Source organism: Caretta caretta, chromosome 25, assembly GCF_965140235.1.
Source record: "Caretta caretta isolate rCarCar2 chromosome 25, rCarCar1.hap1, whole genome shotgun sequence".
In the NCBI taxonomy this organism is placed as follows: domain Eukaryota; kingdom Metazoa; phylum Chordata; order Testudines; family Cheloniidae; genus Caretta; species Caretta caretta.
The window spans coordinates 16,882,061-16,898,381 of NC_134230.1; the positions used below are offsets into that span (position 1 = coordinate 16,882,061).

Below are 16,321 nucleotides of genomic sequence, written 5' to 3' on the forward strand. Positions count from 1 at the left end.
GTCCCTCTCCGTCACTGATGGCTGGTTCTCTCCAGCTCCTCCTCCTGAGGCATGTCCAGGCCAGAGTGAAGATGGGGCAGCTCGGTGGGATGCAGAGTGGAGGCGGAGGGGTGTGATGTCTTGTGGATCGTCCCTGCTAATGAATAGAACGCAGGAAGTCCTGGCCAGTGATGCTGGACAGTGGGAAGACAAGGCCTGAGTGAATCGGGAAGCATAACAGGTGGATGCCCCAAAGCGAGCGGCAGGAGTGATGGGGACAGGCAGATTCAAAGCGGGAGCCACTGCGCTTAGTGAGAGCAGTGTCCCTGTCACCCTCCCTCCTCCCCATCTCTGCGGTGCACCCTCCCCCCACCCACACCCCCGTTGTGCCGTGTGATTCACCTAGGGCTTGTCTTCACTGCGGAGTGAGCTCAGGTTCCAGCTCCAGCTCGAGTCCCGTCCACACACAAACCAAACCCTTCACTCCAGCACGGTGGTGCTTTTACCAGCAGTTGGCCGGCCGGGCATGGGGTCCAAGCTACAGCTCAAGTGAGCACAATGCATCAGCGGCTGACACAGCCTCTCTGTGCAATCCCAGTGTTATTTCAGCAGGAGGCTGCTCTCACTTGGGCTGGGCTAACACCTGAGTGGAGTTAACCCTGCAGTGAGAACAGACCAGATGGCAAACTCTTTGTGGGGAGACGGGGCAGGGGACTGCCTTTCATTGCCTGTGTGTACAGCACCGACCACTGGGGAGGGTCTGGGGGTGTGGCGGCTAATTGGAGCCTCTAGGCCCTGCTGCAATCCATCCAGCAATCGTGTGCATTTGCAAGGCAAACGTGCCCCACACTTCTTAAAGGTCCTGCTTTTAATTAACGTGAATCCAAACCTTCTCAGAGATTGAGGCCTGTTTCCCCGCTGCCCTTGCACATCATGCAATTGTTTGCACCAGTGCAAAGGGAGCGTGACCACTCTGATCTGGGAGCAGTTTGCACCTTCTTAGCCTGGGTATCAATGGGTGGCCAAGGCTTGGAGCGATGAGGGATCAGGCCTCCCCTCTCTGGCTGGGTGAGTCCTGCTCTAAGGACGTGTCCTTCCTAGCCAGTCTGCCAGTGTCATTTTTCCTCCCCATCAAAATATTAAAAAGAAATTGGAGACCATTTTTGTGCAATAAATTTGGCACAATGGAGAGAAAATGATCTGGCTCTGGAGCCTTGCCAGCATCCCCATATATAATACTCAGTGGCTGGGTGCTTGCCCTCCACAGGTAGTAAAATATCCTCTTCTGTTCTGACGGTGCTGCTCTCACCTGGGACGGAATAGCAGGCTGCTTGTTCATGGCATTGCCTCTGCCCCAGAGAACAGTGCCCCCCAGCCCCCGCCCCCAGCCCAGGTGCTTTCGCTTTACGAGGAAGGGAAACACGCTATCATTCGAGAAGGCAGCTGCACCCCTTGGTCTGGGCCAAATGATCAGACACAGCAGGTGTGCCCTAGGAAAGCCACACGTCAGGCAGGGTATTCTCCCACTCCCCTGGCATGTCCCAGCTGAATAGAATCCAGGTTCCTGGCTCCTCATGCTGGGCCTTCACAACTCCATCCTTCCTCAAGATGGCCAGGGCCATGCAAAATATTCCTAGCACCCCTTTATGCCTCATGCCCCCAAGTATTCCTAGCACCCCCTCTCAGTCATCCTAGGTGTATCTGGTTTGGGGGTTTTGTTACAAATTTGCATTGTGTTTGTTTGTACGCTTGGGGGAAGTTTTCAAACTTGAGGCTAAATTGTCCAGAATTTGCAGTATTTTATTAAAAAAAGTGATTCCAGGGGAAACTAACTGGTCTCATCTTTATTTTATTTACTAAGGCCTTTGATGGTGCAACATACATAGATCCAGACCAAAACCAATGGTCCTGATCCTCTTGCTTACACCAGTTTTATACTGGTATAACCTTATATGCTGCAGTGGAATCATTCCTGATTTCCACTAGTGTGAGCGAGGAAAGAATGGTTGAAATAAGAACCTGGTTTTTAACAAGGAGGGGAATTAAGCATTGGAACGACTTACCTAGGGATGGGTGGATTCTCCACAGAATCGCAGAAATGTAGAGTTGGAAGGGACCCTGACAGATCATCAAGTCCAGCCCTCTGTACCGAGGCAGGACCAAGTACACCTAGACCAGCCTTAGCAGGTGTTTGTCCAACCTGTTCTTAAAAACCTCCAGTGATGTTCCAGAGCTTAACTACCCTGAGAGTTAGAAAGGTTGTCCTAATATCTAAGTTAAATCTTCCTTGCTGCAGATTTATCCCGATCTTCTCTGGACAGGGAGAACAATTGCTCGCTGTCCTCTTTATAACAGCCCTTAATAGAGCTGAAGAGTCTTATCAGACCCCTCCCCTTCTCTTCTCAGGAATGCACATACCCAGCTTTTAAATGGTTTCCTCCGAGCTCAGGGTTTCTAACCCTTCGATCATTTTAGTAGCTCTCCTCTGGACTCTCTCCAGTTTGTCCCCATCTTTCTGAAGGTGTGATGCCCAGAACCAAACGCAGTGCTCCAGCTGAGGCCTCACCAGGGCTGAGTAGAGCAGGACAATTACCTCCCGTGTCTTACATATGCCACGCCTGCCGATACACCCCACAATGATCACTGCATCACATTGCTGACTCTCATTCAGTTTGTGATCCACTTTGTGATCCAGACCCTTTTCAGTTGTATTGTCACCTCGCCAGTTATTCCCCATTTTGTAGTTGTACATTTGATTTTTCCTACTTGTGTGTAGTACTTTACATTTGTCTGTATTGATTTTCATCTTGATGATTTCAGACCAATTCTCCACATTGTCAAGGTCATTTGAATTCTAATCCTGTCCTCCAAAGTGCTTGCCAACCCCTCCTAGCTTGGTGTCATCTGCAAATGTTATAAGCATACTCTCCACTCAATGATCCAAGTTATTAATGAAAATATTGAATAGATCTGGACCCAGGACTGATCCCTGTGGTACCCCACTCGGTGAACCATTGATAATTACTCTCTCAGTACATTCTTTCAACCACTTGTGGACCCATCTTCTGTTTTCATCTAGACCATATTTCCCTAGTTTGTTTATGAGACTGTCATGTGGGACTGTGTCAAAAGCCTGACTAGAATCAAGAGATATCACGTCTCCTACTCCCCCCGCCATCCACTAGGCCAGTAATCCATCAAAGAAGGAAATTGGTTTGGTTTGGCATGATTTTTTCCTTAGAACCCCATTATCTTCTAGGTGCTTACAAACTGATTGCTTTCTAATTTATCCCAGTATCTTTCCAGGTATCAAAGTTAAGATGGCTGGTCTATAATTCTCGGGTTCCTCTTTGTTCCCTATTTTAAAGATAAGTGCAATGTTTGTCCTTCTCCAGTCCCCTGGGACCTCATCTGTCCTCCAAGGGGTCGCAAAGATAATTGCTAATGGTTCCAAGATTGCTTCAGCTAGTTCCTTAAGTATCCTACGGTGAAATTCATCTGGACCTGCTGACTTGAATACGTCTCATTTATCTATATTCTTTAACCCATTTCCACTTGTGGTCTTTCCTCCTTGTTAATATTACTTGTGTTGAGTATCTGGTCACCATTAACCTTTTCAGTGAAATCTGAAGCACCATACGCATTAAACCTCTCAGCCTTCTGGATCTCATCCATAATTAGCTCTCCTTGCCCCGTAAGTAGAGGACTTCCACCACTTATACCCTTTTAAATGAAGATTGAATCTTTCGAAAAGACATGCTCCAACTCAGCCACATGGTGCAGGAATGACAGGCTGAAATTTTGTGCCCTGTGTTAGGCAGGAAGTCAGATTAGCTGATCATAATGGGCCATCTGGCCTTTAAATTTGAGTCATTAATTATTGCAAGAGAAAAACAGAATCTTAAACTCCCGTCTTGTCACGTAAAAAGTTTTTCAGTTTCTCTTTCAAGGTGCTACTAATTATTCCAGAGAACACTTGGGCCACAAAGTCCCACCAAACATGAGCCTTACAGGATGTGTCTAACCCTATGATGCTGCATTCAGTGGCTCTGCACACAGATTCTGTACCAGTAGAACCATGGCAGGTTGGGAGTGATTTTTACTGATGATTTATACCAGTCTGATCCCTAATGTGGACGCAGTTACATTGGTATAAAGGTGCCTTCGGTCAGTAACCCTTATGCCCCTTGCCATGTGGGAATAGCTATCCTAGTACAAGTCAGTATAACTACATCCACACTAGGGCAGGTTGTACCGCTTTAAGTATACAGGGAAAGTTAAAGTGATTCAACTTTCTAGTGTAGACAAGGCCCCAAAGTTGCACCAGTTTACCTACACTGGTATCAAGTCATATCTTTAGTGTGACATTGTGGGTAGCTCTGGGCTGGCTGTTTGCGTGAGTCTGTTGTAGCTCTTCCACATTGACGGCTTCTGTTTGCTCTCCCCCCAGGTGTTTAGGGAACCCAATGTCCCCAGGAGACAGACAGAGCAAGAGCCCTCGCTAGAACCGCCGCAGACAGGCCCCGGGTGTGCTAAAAGCAAGGGGCTGATTCCAGCCGGGCCCCCTTGGCACGGAGCAGGTAAGGCGCAGGAGGCCAAGGCCAGGCTGCGGTGTGCAGAGGTTGGGGCTCCTTAAGATCCATTGGTCTCCTCTGGGGTGCGTTTCTGTTTCGGTTTCAATAGAGGGGCTCCCTTTTCCTGAGCAGAGGGCAAGGCGGGCCCTGAGGTCCCTGCCTGCTTCACCTGCCCAAGGAGCTGGGGGGAGGGGGGGAGCACTGAGATGATGGGTGGGGTGAAGGGGCCAGGAAGGGCTCCCCCAGGCTGCTCTCTGGGACTGGGCTGGTTCCATCTGGGCTGCCCTGTCCTTGCAGCTGCAGGGTTGTGGGGGGGCAGCTCAGACACACGCACCCCCCCCCCACACACACACACACCCCCCGGCCATGGGCAGGGAACATTTCCCCCTGCCAATGTGGGCGTGGCTCTGAGCCTCAGAAGGGGAGGAGGGAGCAGGGTGGGGGTGCGTCATGCGGGTCGTTCTGGCCGAGCCCACCAATCAGGCGGGCCGCCCGGGCTCCCCCAGCGCCCCGGGGAGCCGCGGCAGCGCGAGCGGGGCGGGCCGGCCATGCCGCGGCGCTGGCAGGGAGCTGTCCTTCAGCACCACCCGCAGCAGCGCGGCGGCTCGCCCCGCCGCCAGCCCCCGCGGCGGCCGGGATCTGTCCGGCGCCGGAGCCCCGGCGAGCGCTCGCCCGCCGCCCTGCGCCACCAGCCCGCCGCGGGGCACCCGCCGCCGGCAGCGCTTCCCCGCCGCAGCCCCGCAGCCCAGCCCCTGCCCCCGCGAGCCCACGACCCGGGGGGGCGCCCCCGCCGCCGCCGCTGCGCAGCCAAGCCGCCCCCCGCCCCGGGCGGCTGCCGCCTCCCGCGGGGTGCGCAGCCCGGCTGCGGAGCGGAGGAGCGGGCTCGCGTGCGGCAGCCCCCCGCTCAGCCGCGGGGCCCCGCGCGGCGCGTCCCCCGCCCGCCTTTGCCGCCGCTGCGCCTGCCGCCCGGGGAGAGCAAACCGCCGCGCCGGCTGGAGCCCGAACCGCAGCGCTGCCGCGGCCAGCAGCGAGCCCGGGGCGAGGCGGGGCGGCGAGCTCCGAGCCCGCGGCCGCGCCAGCGGCTCGCAAACTTCCCCGGCGCCGGCGGCTCCTGCGCGTCGCGGCGCTGCGGGTCCCAGAGCCCCCCAGAGCAGCAGGTAGGGGCGTGCGTGGGGGGGTGGGTGTGTGTGTGTTCGACTCACTCTGTGTGTGTGTGTGTTTTCGAGTGTGTGTGTGTTTGTGTGTTCTAGTCACTCTGTGTGTGTGTGTGTTTTCGAGTGTGTGTGTGTTCTAGCGACTCTGTGTGTGTGTGTGTTCTACTCACTCTGTGTGTGTGTGTGTGTGTGTGTTTTCGAGTGTGTGTGTGTGTTTGTGTGTTCTAGTCACTCTCTCTGTGTGTTTTCTAGTGTGTGTGTGTGTTTGTGTGTTCTAGTCACTCTCTGTGTGTGTGTTTTCGAGTGTGTGTGTGTTTGTGTGTTCTAGTCACTCTGTGTGTGTGTGTGTTTTCGAGTGTGTGTGTGTTTGTGTGTTCTAGTCACTCTGTGTGTGTGTGTGTTTTCGAGTGTGTGTGTGTTCTAGCGACTCTGTGTGTGTGTGTGTTCTACTCACTCTGTGTGTGTGTGTGTGTTTTCGAGTGTGTGTGTGTTCTAGCGACTCTCTGTGTGTGTGTGTGTTTTCGAGTGTGTGTGTGTTTGTGTGTTCTAGTCACTCTGTGTGTGTGTGTGTTTTCGAGTGTGTGTGTGTTCTAGCGACTCTGTGTGTGTGTGTGTTCTACTCACTCTGTGTGTGTGTGTGTGTGTGTGTTTTCGAGTGTGTGTGTGTGTTTGTGTGTTCTAGTCACTCTCTCTGTGTGTTTTCTAGTGTATGTGTGTGTTTGTGTGTTCTAGTCACTCTCTGTGTGTGTGTTTTCGAGTGTGTGTGTGTTTGTGTGTTCTAGTCACTCTGTGTGTGTGTTTGTGTTTGTGTGTTCTAGTCACTCTCTGTGTGTGTTTTCTAGTGTGTGTGTGTGTGTGATGTGTGTGTGTGTTCTAGCGACTCTGTGTGTGTGTGTGTGTGTGTGTGTGTTTTCTCTGGGGACTGTGCACTTTTCCCCCGTGCTCCTCTTAGCTCCTCCTCGCCCAGTGTCATTGTGCAGTGCAGTTTGGTCCCCCTGGTGTGTGTGTGTGTGTGTGTGTGTTTGGTTTGTAAAGCTCACACAATGCACCACTGGACGGGGGGAGGGAGGATTTGCGAGCAGCCCTGCTCTCCGAGTCCAGCTAATTGCAGCTGGCAGAGGAGAGATTAGTGAAGTGGGGAGAGAGAAAACCCAATGGACCCAATCAAGGGGGGGGGGGCATTTTAATGATGCTTGACTGCTAGCAGATCTTTGTCTGAAGAGCCTGGGACTCACCAAGGAAAATGTAGGTACCGGGGTTGTGTTAAATACCTGATTCCTTTCTGTGTGGTTAGGAAGGGGGGATAGATATATACCTTCATAGGAAACCTGGATATGTTTCTTTCCCACCCCCGAAAACCTAATGAGGCTGCTGGAATCCCATAGAACTGTCGGGGTCCCCCCTGGCCTGAACTGCTGGGTTTAGAACATTTTGATGACAGGCTCAAACTTTGCCTTCTTCCCTCCCCACATCATCTTGTGGAAGTGAAGTCCTGGCCTTGCAGAGGGTATTGGGGGTGGGCTCGTCCATCAGGTCTGGGTGCTGAGCCCTGCTTCTTTCTGAGCTGAAGGATGTGATGCTGAATTTGGGGGAGGGAGAGGGATTCTTGAAAGTGGCTACAAATTCAGCGCAGGGTTTTGTCCTTCTCTGAGACTGAACGGTCCGTGGGGGTCTGTGAGATTGGGCCCAAGGAATGATTCAGGGATAATTTTGTTTGTAAGGGTGTGAAATTCTCTCTGTTACTATGGCCTTATGGAGCAGTTCTCAACCTGGGGGTCACAATCCCACAGGTGTCAGGGGGCCACGCCCACCCTGCTCTTCCTGCAGTGCTAAATGGGAAAAGGGGGGGCGGGGTCCCAGATAGACCACGGGTGGATGGGAGGAGGGTGATCCCTGTGTGGAGAAAGGGGCCCTGGCTTGGAGATGGGTAAGAATCCCTGTCCTTGTCTCTTCCCTTAACCTTGAGTTTCACCCGATTCTGATTTCTGGTTGGCTGGTTAGTTTCCTGTCAATTGTAGCTAAAGTGCTGTTTGATTCCATCTCTGGGTGCGTCCCAAGTGCCCACACCCTGGGGTGGGGGAAATGGAAATAAACGGCCAGTAGCCTCACCTGCCTAGGGTCTGCTGACTTATGGCTCCTGAACATTTCTCTGATCCTCCTCGCGCTGGTGCTCAGTAAACCTTGAATGAGCAGAGGGCTTAGAATGAGGGGAGCGTTCTTCAGTCTGAACTTTCTAATATCCCTGGCATTGGGCAGAGACCCGTTCAATCAAAGGGAATTAGTAGCTGTGGCAGACAGAGGTGAGGATAGCTTGTGTGTGTGTATCGATCTATGCAGAGGCTCAGAGAACTACCCAAAGTAAAGGCTGGAGTTTTCAGTAGGAACCGAAGTGAATTAGGTGCATATGTTCCATGGAATTCCAGTGGATAGGGAGCACCCAACTCCTTTTATGCTCCTTTGAAAATCTCACTCAATATATCTGGGCTTGATCCAACGCCCATTGAATTCAGTGAGTTTAAATCAGGCCTTTACATCCAACTAAGGTGTTCATGTCTTGTTTTATCTCAGCTGGACCATCAGAGTTTTCTCTTTTTTAATTAACCTATTGATTGATTGCAAGGTTTTCTACAGAGGATAAAAGATCCCTGATAATTCACCAGAGAGATTGAAAAAACAAAATAGACAAACCGTTCATGCGTTATCTTTGTGCTTTTGCCTTTTATAACTTCTCAAAAGGGATCCAAGACTTTAATATTAGAAGTCACGCGTTGCGAGTAATGTCTTCTATTAGAAGGAGTTTGAAGCTTTTCCAGAGTAACAGCTGGTTTGCTTTTTTACCATAACGTCACTTCCTAATGGAGTGGAAGTGTGGCCGGGCAGCCTTAGCCATGTAAAGATGGGTTAGCAAGTTTAGTGTCTGCAAACAGCTGCATCTCCATGTAGGTATTGACTTGGCTAGCTTAACGGTTCAGTGTTTCTGCAGTGAAGTCCAGCCATCCAACCCTAGAACACTGCAGTAGCTGGACAGTATTTCCCAAACCGGGCTTGCAGAAAGAGGTGTGCAAAAGCCATTGAATTGCTCGTGCCAAGTCAATTTATATGGATATGAAAGGAAGAGGCCTCTCTCGCTCTCTCTCTCTCTTTCTCTCTCTCTCTCTGCACCCACTGAGTTTATAGAATTAGCAGCAATGTGCATTTAAAATTGTCTGTCACCAGCAGCTGTAGATCCCAGCGACTGGAGGGAGGAGTGGTGGTGGGGACTTCGGATAAAGGGAAAGGAAAATAGAAATGTCACACTCGTGTCCTCGCTGCCTCCATCATGGGCTGGGAGATGAATCAGAGCAGCGCTGGGGAAGTGGACTCCGAAACAGGCCCAGGAAGGGGGAGAATCAAATTTTGGAAAACTGCTTGATTAAATGTCATGTTTTATCAGTATCGGTCAGTTCCGCCCGATGCATGAAATTGTCTTTCTAGAGCAAGGGAAATCCTGCGCTGTTTTGCAGGATCTTTGAATGACACCCTTTACTTTTAATACCCTTCCTACTGGCCTGCCCCTTCCCCCAAAAAAGTGATGGAGTCTTTCCATAAATGGTCCAGATCAGCTGAGGTAAATCAGCCCTAGTTCTGATTAAATCAGTGGGCCCAGATCCCCACCTGTTACAAATCAGCATCACTCTCTTGCTGTCAGTGATGCTCTCCTGATTTAAACCAGATGAGGATCTGGCCCAGACTGATGCAGGGGTAAGGGATCAAAATCTACCCTTTTTGATTTTGTTCAGCTAAGGGACCAGTCGTGGCCTGAGAATATTTGATAACTGCTTATATGGGGATGGTGGGAGGTTTTAAAAAGCCCTGATAAGTAACATTTGTACGGCTGCAGATCCAGGCTTCGTGACTTGTCCTCAGCAGCATTTGTTTGCTGAGAGAGGCCTTCTAATCTATTACAACTGGGGGACCAGCCTGTCACCTGGGGTGTGAAGGGAGGCTACAACCACGCGAATGGAGGCAGGCAGCATTGAACAAGAAAGCTGGGATCCTAGGGAAGGGACCGGCCCCTCCAGTGACAGCCGTGGGGTTCACCACTCGTCCCATGACAGTGCCGCGTGTCCAGCTCTTGATTTATGTAATTTGAGTATTTCCTGCAATAAAATGCATCCACTCCAAAGTCAAGTCCGAAATGCATCCAACGTTGCATCTGGATCTCAAAGTGACGGGGTCTATAAAAAGACTCTTTTGCCCCCAAATAAGCATCCCTGGCCCACTCTTCCCCCCCACCCCTGCCAATCACAGCCCCAGGGAAGTTGGTAAACTAGGAAGAGGCTTTGCAATCTGCCCTTAAGAAGGGGTGGGATGTGTGTGTTTGTGTCGTGCTCTGTCATAGACACCCCTCTCCTAGTGAGGTGTGTCTGTATCTACAATGGAGGAGCTCTGATATATGGGCCTGATCCTGCAAGCCTTTCTTTGCTCAGCTGCCTGGCTCTGGCAGGGTGCTTGTGTGAGGGAAGGCTCCTGGCAGGGGGGAAAAGGGTTTTCAGGATCAGAACTGCTGCCTGGATCCTCTGATCTCCATGGAGGCAGGCAGGGGATTTTTTTAGAAGGACAGCCTGATGCTTTGCAGTTCTGTGACTTTCACCGAGGATGGCAAAGCGCATCCCAAAGACCACATAACAACCCCCTCCCCCCAACTCAATAAACAATAAAAGCCCCAGGCCTGGGCAGGGGGTGGCGGCACCCGTTAGCATCAGGTGAGCAAACAGGGCAACGAGGGCAGGAGACGCGTGGCTGAAGGTCGCGCAGTGAGTCGGGGACAGAACCGAGGCAGCGAGATTCCAAATCGCCCGTTATTCCCTCTAACCCGTGTTCTCCTGCCAGCTGGGAGTAGAACCCAGGAGTCCTGACTCCACCTGCCCCACTAGCCCGCCCTCCACTAAAGCTATGTGTGGAATGATACAGAAGCTAAAAGCACAGCTGTAACGCCTCCCATAGCCAATGAAAGGAAAGGGCGTGGGCTCTTTCCCTTTCAGGGTCAGGGTTGCTCTGCTCTTACCAGTTGTTGCGTGACCTTGGCCAAGCCACTTCCCTCTTTGGGCCTCAGTTTCCCCATCGGTACAATGCAAGGTAATACCTGCCTAGCCCATGCCCAAAAGGCGCTCCCAGCTCCTTGGTGGGAAGCTGGTGCGGAAGGGCGCCCGCTAAAGCCAAGAGGCAGCACAGAGCAGCCACCGTCTCACTCCATTGCCTGTCCTCAGTCCCCATTTAAAGGATCGTTAACGAGGTGCTGAGCAACGGGCCGGATCCTCCCTTGGTTTGAATGGAGCCTGAAGGGATCAGGCACCAAGGCCCAGCCTGTGGGCCTGTGTCAGCAGCTCGGGGAGGCTCCTCCGGTATGTCTGGGGGGACAGCCCCCAGCGCCGACCTCCCTTTGTTCTAAGCGCTTTGTAATTAGTAGAGTGGCCCGCATGCAATCTGTGTCTGGAGATAGAGAAGAGAAGCGTGCTGAGCCAAGCTGGGGCCGCGTTCATACAGGGCAGTGGCAGCGCCTTCACCCAGTGGGGGCTTTTCCAATTAACTTGATTGCCGAGGAGCCAAGAATTGGGTCTAAGGTGCAGAGTTTATTATATAACATGACCCAGCAGCTGCAGGACCCACAGCAGATGCATTTAACCAGCTGCTGTCTCATGGGTGTCTCAGTTGTGGAATGCTGTGCAAAGGGTTAGAGGCCCTGGACTGGGACTCAGGAAACCTGAGTTCTGTTCCCAGCTCTGCCTCTGGTCTGGTGGGTGACCTTGGGCAAGTCACTTCCCTGCTCTGTGCCTCAGTTTCCCCTCCCACCTTTGTGTGTGTTGCCTGCAGTATAAATCTTTGGGGTGGGGACTGTCTCTCACTATGTGTCCTGATCTCAGTTGGGCCTTCTAGGTGTTACTGTAATACAAAGATAGAACAAGTGTATGGAGGGAGTGCTGTGTGTTAGGGAGAACACACAACTGGGTGTCAGGACTCCTGGGTTCTCTTCTTGGCTTAAGGAGGGTGTGTGGCCTAGAGATTAAGGCACAGGGATGTCAGTCAGGACTCTTGGCTTCTAGGCACAGCTCAACACTTGGGCAAGTCACTTCCCTGCTCTGTGCCTCAGTTTCCCCACCTGTAAAATACAGATAGTGAGTTCTGCCTAGCTCCTGTGGTGACAGGCACCATATAACTGCTGAGCACAATGATCGTCTACAATGAATAACTCCAGAGTGGCGGCCTTGTTGCAAATGCTTCCTTGCTCCATGCAGTGTATGGACCTGAGGCCCGTTGCTGAGTGGATAATCAGCTGTTCTAGCACATCAGTCAAACAGCATTTAATAAAACCCAGTCCTGAGGTGGGAACTCGGCGCCAACGCCAGACAACGTGTGGCCTACGGTAACACAAGTGTGGCTCTTTGTCTCCCTCTAGTGACTGGACCAAATAGAGCAGTTTATGAGTCAGTTACAGGCTTAAAGTGACTGCACCTGGCCCTTTAGTGCAGGCAGTCGGGGCTGGTGATTTGAGATCCAAGGTGCAATCCACACAAGCCGGGGTGATGTTACAAGCGATAGCTTAAATGCACGATGCTGCATAACAGCAGTTGTATATGAAGGTTCCCCATGCTTTGCAGTTTGCCTGGTGATTTATGCTGAGAAGGCAAGAGAATGGCTCATACCCTTGCACATCCTGAGGGCTGTGGTTCACCACTTTACACTGCAGGGGACACCGCCAGAACCCCGCAGTGGGTTTTCCCCCTCCGTTTGCCATCAATCCCCACCCTACAGACACATCCCTGAAAGATCAGAGAGCCGCCCTCCTACCAGCCCTGTCCCCATCCACCAGCTGTGGCCCCGACAGCCACCAGCTTGATAGGCCCCTCGTGCAGGACAGGTAACATCATGCCCTGCTGAGCTTGGCCGTGCCGGGAATAAAGAGCAGAATCTCAATGCTCCCCACTTGCCCCTGCTGCGGCAGTACCCCGAATTCTAGTACCTGTGGCCCGAAGTAGGCAGCCCACCAGAACCATTTGGAAAGGCCGTTACCGAACGCAGTGGCCAGTGATCGTCCTGCGCGGTGGCATGGCATCGGGGTGGCTGGGAGCCCGCAGCCTTGGAGAGGGGCCGGAGCTGGGGCAAACAGCCGTCGCTCGGGAATTGTTTCCTAAGAGGCAGTGTGTGAAAGGTGCCCAATAGAAGCAGACAGCCAATTAATCTCCCCCTCATTTAGAAAACAATGAGGAACAAATAGTCCAGTGGCTGCCATCGGGTCGTGGCTGATGGCGCAGGCATGGAGCACGCCCATCCAGAAGACAAGTTGCAGGCCCACCGCGCTTAGAGAAAGCAAACCAAAAGGCAAAAAGAATTGTCAGCGGAGGAAAATGTTGCATTTGAGACTGTCCTCTGCCAGCGATCCCGTCGGCCCCCTGTATTCCTTTAGCACAGGTGCAGGTACAGGGACACCTGCATTCTGTTCCAGCCACCGAGAGGGGAGTGGTGTTTAGTGGTTAGAACAGGGGCTTGGGAGTTAGGACTCCTGGGTTCTATTCCTGGCCCGGGGAGGGGAGGCTAATGTGTTAGAGCAGAGGGGGCAGGGCACCTAGGTTCAACTCCCAACCAGGATTCGCTGGGTGACATTGAGAGAAAAGGTGGGTGAGGGAATATCTTGGACTGGCCCAACTTCTGTTGGTGGAGGAGGGTGATATGGTTTAATTTTCTCCCCTGTTCAAACTTACCCTGGAGCGATTCTTCACCTCACAAGAAGAGGGGAGAAAATCAAATGATTCCAACCTCACTCACCAGCAGAAGCTGGTCCAATACAAGATATTCCCTCCCTGACCTTGTCTCTCTCTTACCCTGGGACTGACACGGCTACACCAACCCTGTAAACAACAACAAGTGACCTTGAGAAGGTCGCTTCTGGCGAAGGTTTTATCCCCCAGCTGCAGCCGTTGAGAGTAAGGCCTTGGTTACACTTTACAAGTTTTATTGGTATAACTATATTGGTTAGGAAGGGTTGATTGTTTTTCACCTGAAATAATTATACAGGTGAGATGTAGTTAGATTAGTGAAAAGGTACCTTACACTGATACAGCTTATTCCCCGTCCTGTATGCGAATAACTGTGATGCTGTTTGTGCATTCACACTAGGGTCTTCGTACCACTTTAGCTAGACGGCGTGCAGTGCTGTTTCTAGTGTAGACAAGGCCTGCATGTCTCTGGGTCTCTGCTGTGTCATCTGTAAAGGGGGGGAAATAGAGCTGGCTGAGAATTTTTGACCCAAACTTCTTCTTTTTTTTTTGTTTTTGGTGAAAGATGAAGGTATGGATCAACTGAAACGTTTCACAAATTTGCATCGAGTTTGGGGAACTGTTTTGGTTTAAAAAAAAGTCAAAACGTTTTGTTTGAACATTTTCTTAACCAAACAATTGGATTTTTTGATTCAAAAGTATCTTTAAAAACATTTTCAAAATAAAAGTAAAAGGGAAAAGAAGCTGGAAATCGAATGACATTTTTTCAACTTTTTGAATTTGACAAAAATTCCCCAAAAGTTTGGTTTGGGGTTGACCCAAAATGATTTCCCCCCCTCCCCCAAATCCGTTATTCGCCCAGCAGTAGGTGATAAAAATACCCTTAAATTGCACCTGGCACAAAGGGAGAATAATCTTGAGTTCCTGTAAGCTAGATCTTCCTTTCTCCTTTTATGGAGGACAGAAGGGATCAGCAGGATGGAGGAGTTATTTATTATTATTTATTTATTATTTTCTTGCTGACATTTTCTGTTGAAACTGAACGATTCAAGAGGTTGAAATAGGGTTTGTGATGCCAGGTCTGGACTGGACCCTCACACACCTGAGATGACATGTTCCCTGCAGACAATTTCAGTTTTGACAAAACCAAATTTTTCCTTTTGGGAAAATATGAATGCAGCTAATTCCTGCCAGCTTGGACTCTGAGCAGAGGAGTTAGGGCCTACGCTGCATCCTGGGATGGGGAATCCTGGGGTCAGAGAGCAGCCCCAGCCACCCAGGACATGGACACATGACCCCAAATTTGCAGTTTCTCATTTTCAGGTCTCATGGGAGAGTTTGCAGATTATTGGTGGGAGCTGGATTTCAGGGAGGTACCACCCGGATGCTCATACTAATGTGAACTCAACCTCTTACCTGACTGCCCCGACAGGGCATACTCCTTCCTGTCCTCACAACTGAAGCAGTTAAATGGCCCGTCACACCCTCTCTGCTCCACATAGTTTATCAGATTTTCTCCTCTCCCCCAGTTTAGCCTGGGCACTGTCTCTGAACCTTTCTCTGGTCTCTGCTGCAGAGAAATCCCTGCGGATGCTCATGCCACCTCCCCAGCCTTGTCCTAGCACAGAGAGCACTTAGCTGTGGCAGGAGAAATGGTGTTGGCAGGGGATGGGGCAGGTTACAGGCCTCTGCGAGTGAAATTCATGCTCTGTCAGGGCCCGATCCTGCTCCTCTGAGTCACGGGGAGATGGAGCGGTTGGCCTGGGAATGGATCCAGTGATTATGGAACTGGCACTCTGCCAGGAGAGGGGCCCATTTTACATATGGCAAAACTGAGGCAAAGGGGGGTGGGGGAGGTGACTTGCCCAAAGTCACAAGAGAAGTCAGTGGCAGAGCTGGAAATAGTCCTGAACAGAGTCCTGATTCCCACCCCCCTTTTCTAACCACTAGACCACCCTCCCTCCGGGGACAGAAGCCCTCTTTCACTTGTGCTCTAACCAGTATCCTTACAGGGAAAAAAAGATATTTTCGGTTTTGATATCCATGGGCTTGAGAGAACCTTTTCAGGGATGCTGTCTGAGTTCGTGGTCCCAGCTTTGCCGGTGGGTTGTAACATTTCACGTCCTGTGTCTTTTTTTTTTCCAAATTCCAAGCCCTGTTTTTAAACCTGGCATGTTGGAAAGTTTGACTTTTATATTTAGCCAGAGTTCCATCCCAAGCTTACTCCCCCAGCTCTGTTGCTGCCTTTGGTGCCCAGAGGTTGCGGACAATATCATTTCCGTCCAGATGTTTGTCCACTAAATCACGTGCACACTTGCGGCGATGACCCTGGAAGAGAGCTATCTGTTTCTGATGCCTGCTCTTGGTGTGTGTCATGAGGGAATAACGAGGAACGCAGCCAAACAGTTACGAAAAACCAACCCCTCAAATAATTCCCACCAGACCCACAGCTGGAGGGACACTATATCAAATCTGGGCTTTGTAACAGACCCCAGCTCCTGATCCTTTCAGAAATAGGGTTCCTAATTAGGAATAATTCTATTCGTGTATTTCGTTGCTGGGCATATATTGGTTCATTTCTATAGTGACTCTGGCTCTGCGCTTTGGGCGGGGCTGTCTTTCAGTTTTGTTTGTACAGCGCTGAGCGCAATTGGATTCTGGTTCCGTGACAAATAAATAACAGCAGTATTAACAAACCTACGTAGTGAGCGAAATGTGAACTGCCCCTTTAAGAAGACGGAGGGGGCACTTGGCAGGGGGCCTTCCTGGGGGCCGGTGTGCAGGGTGAGTGGTTGGCATGGAGCTGGGGACGAGGACTCAGCTTCGCCACTGAAGTCCACGGAGCTTTGCTGCTTTGCAC

At 51.2% G+C, this 16,321-nt stretch overlaps 1 protein-coding gene across 3 annotated transcripts in view; it reads left to right on the forward strand.

The window, feature by feature from the left end:
- Window positions 1–16,321, forward strand: part of KCNN1 (potassium calcium-activated channel subfamily N member 1) — a 72,739-nt gene that overhangs the window by 16,001 nt on the left and 40,417 nt on the right. For 2 of the 3 annotated variants that reach the window (XM_048830738.2, XM_048830737.2), the window contains exon 2: window positions 4,430–4,559. The gene's annotated coding sequence lies outside the window, so the exon portion shown is untranslated. Of the gene's footprint in view, window positions 1–4,429; window positions 4,560–5,641; window positions 5,711–16,321 lie in introns of those variants that run through there. The other variant, XM_048830739.2, reaches the window with a different exon arrangement.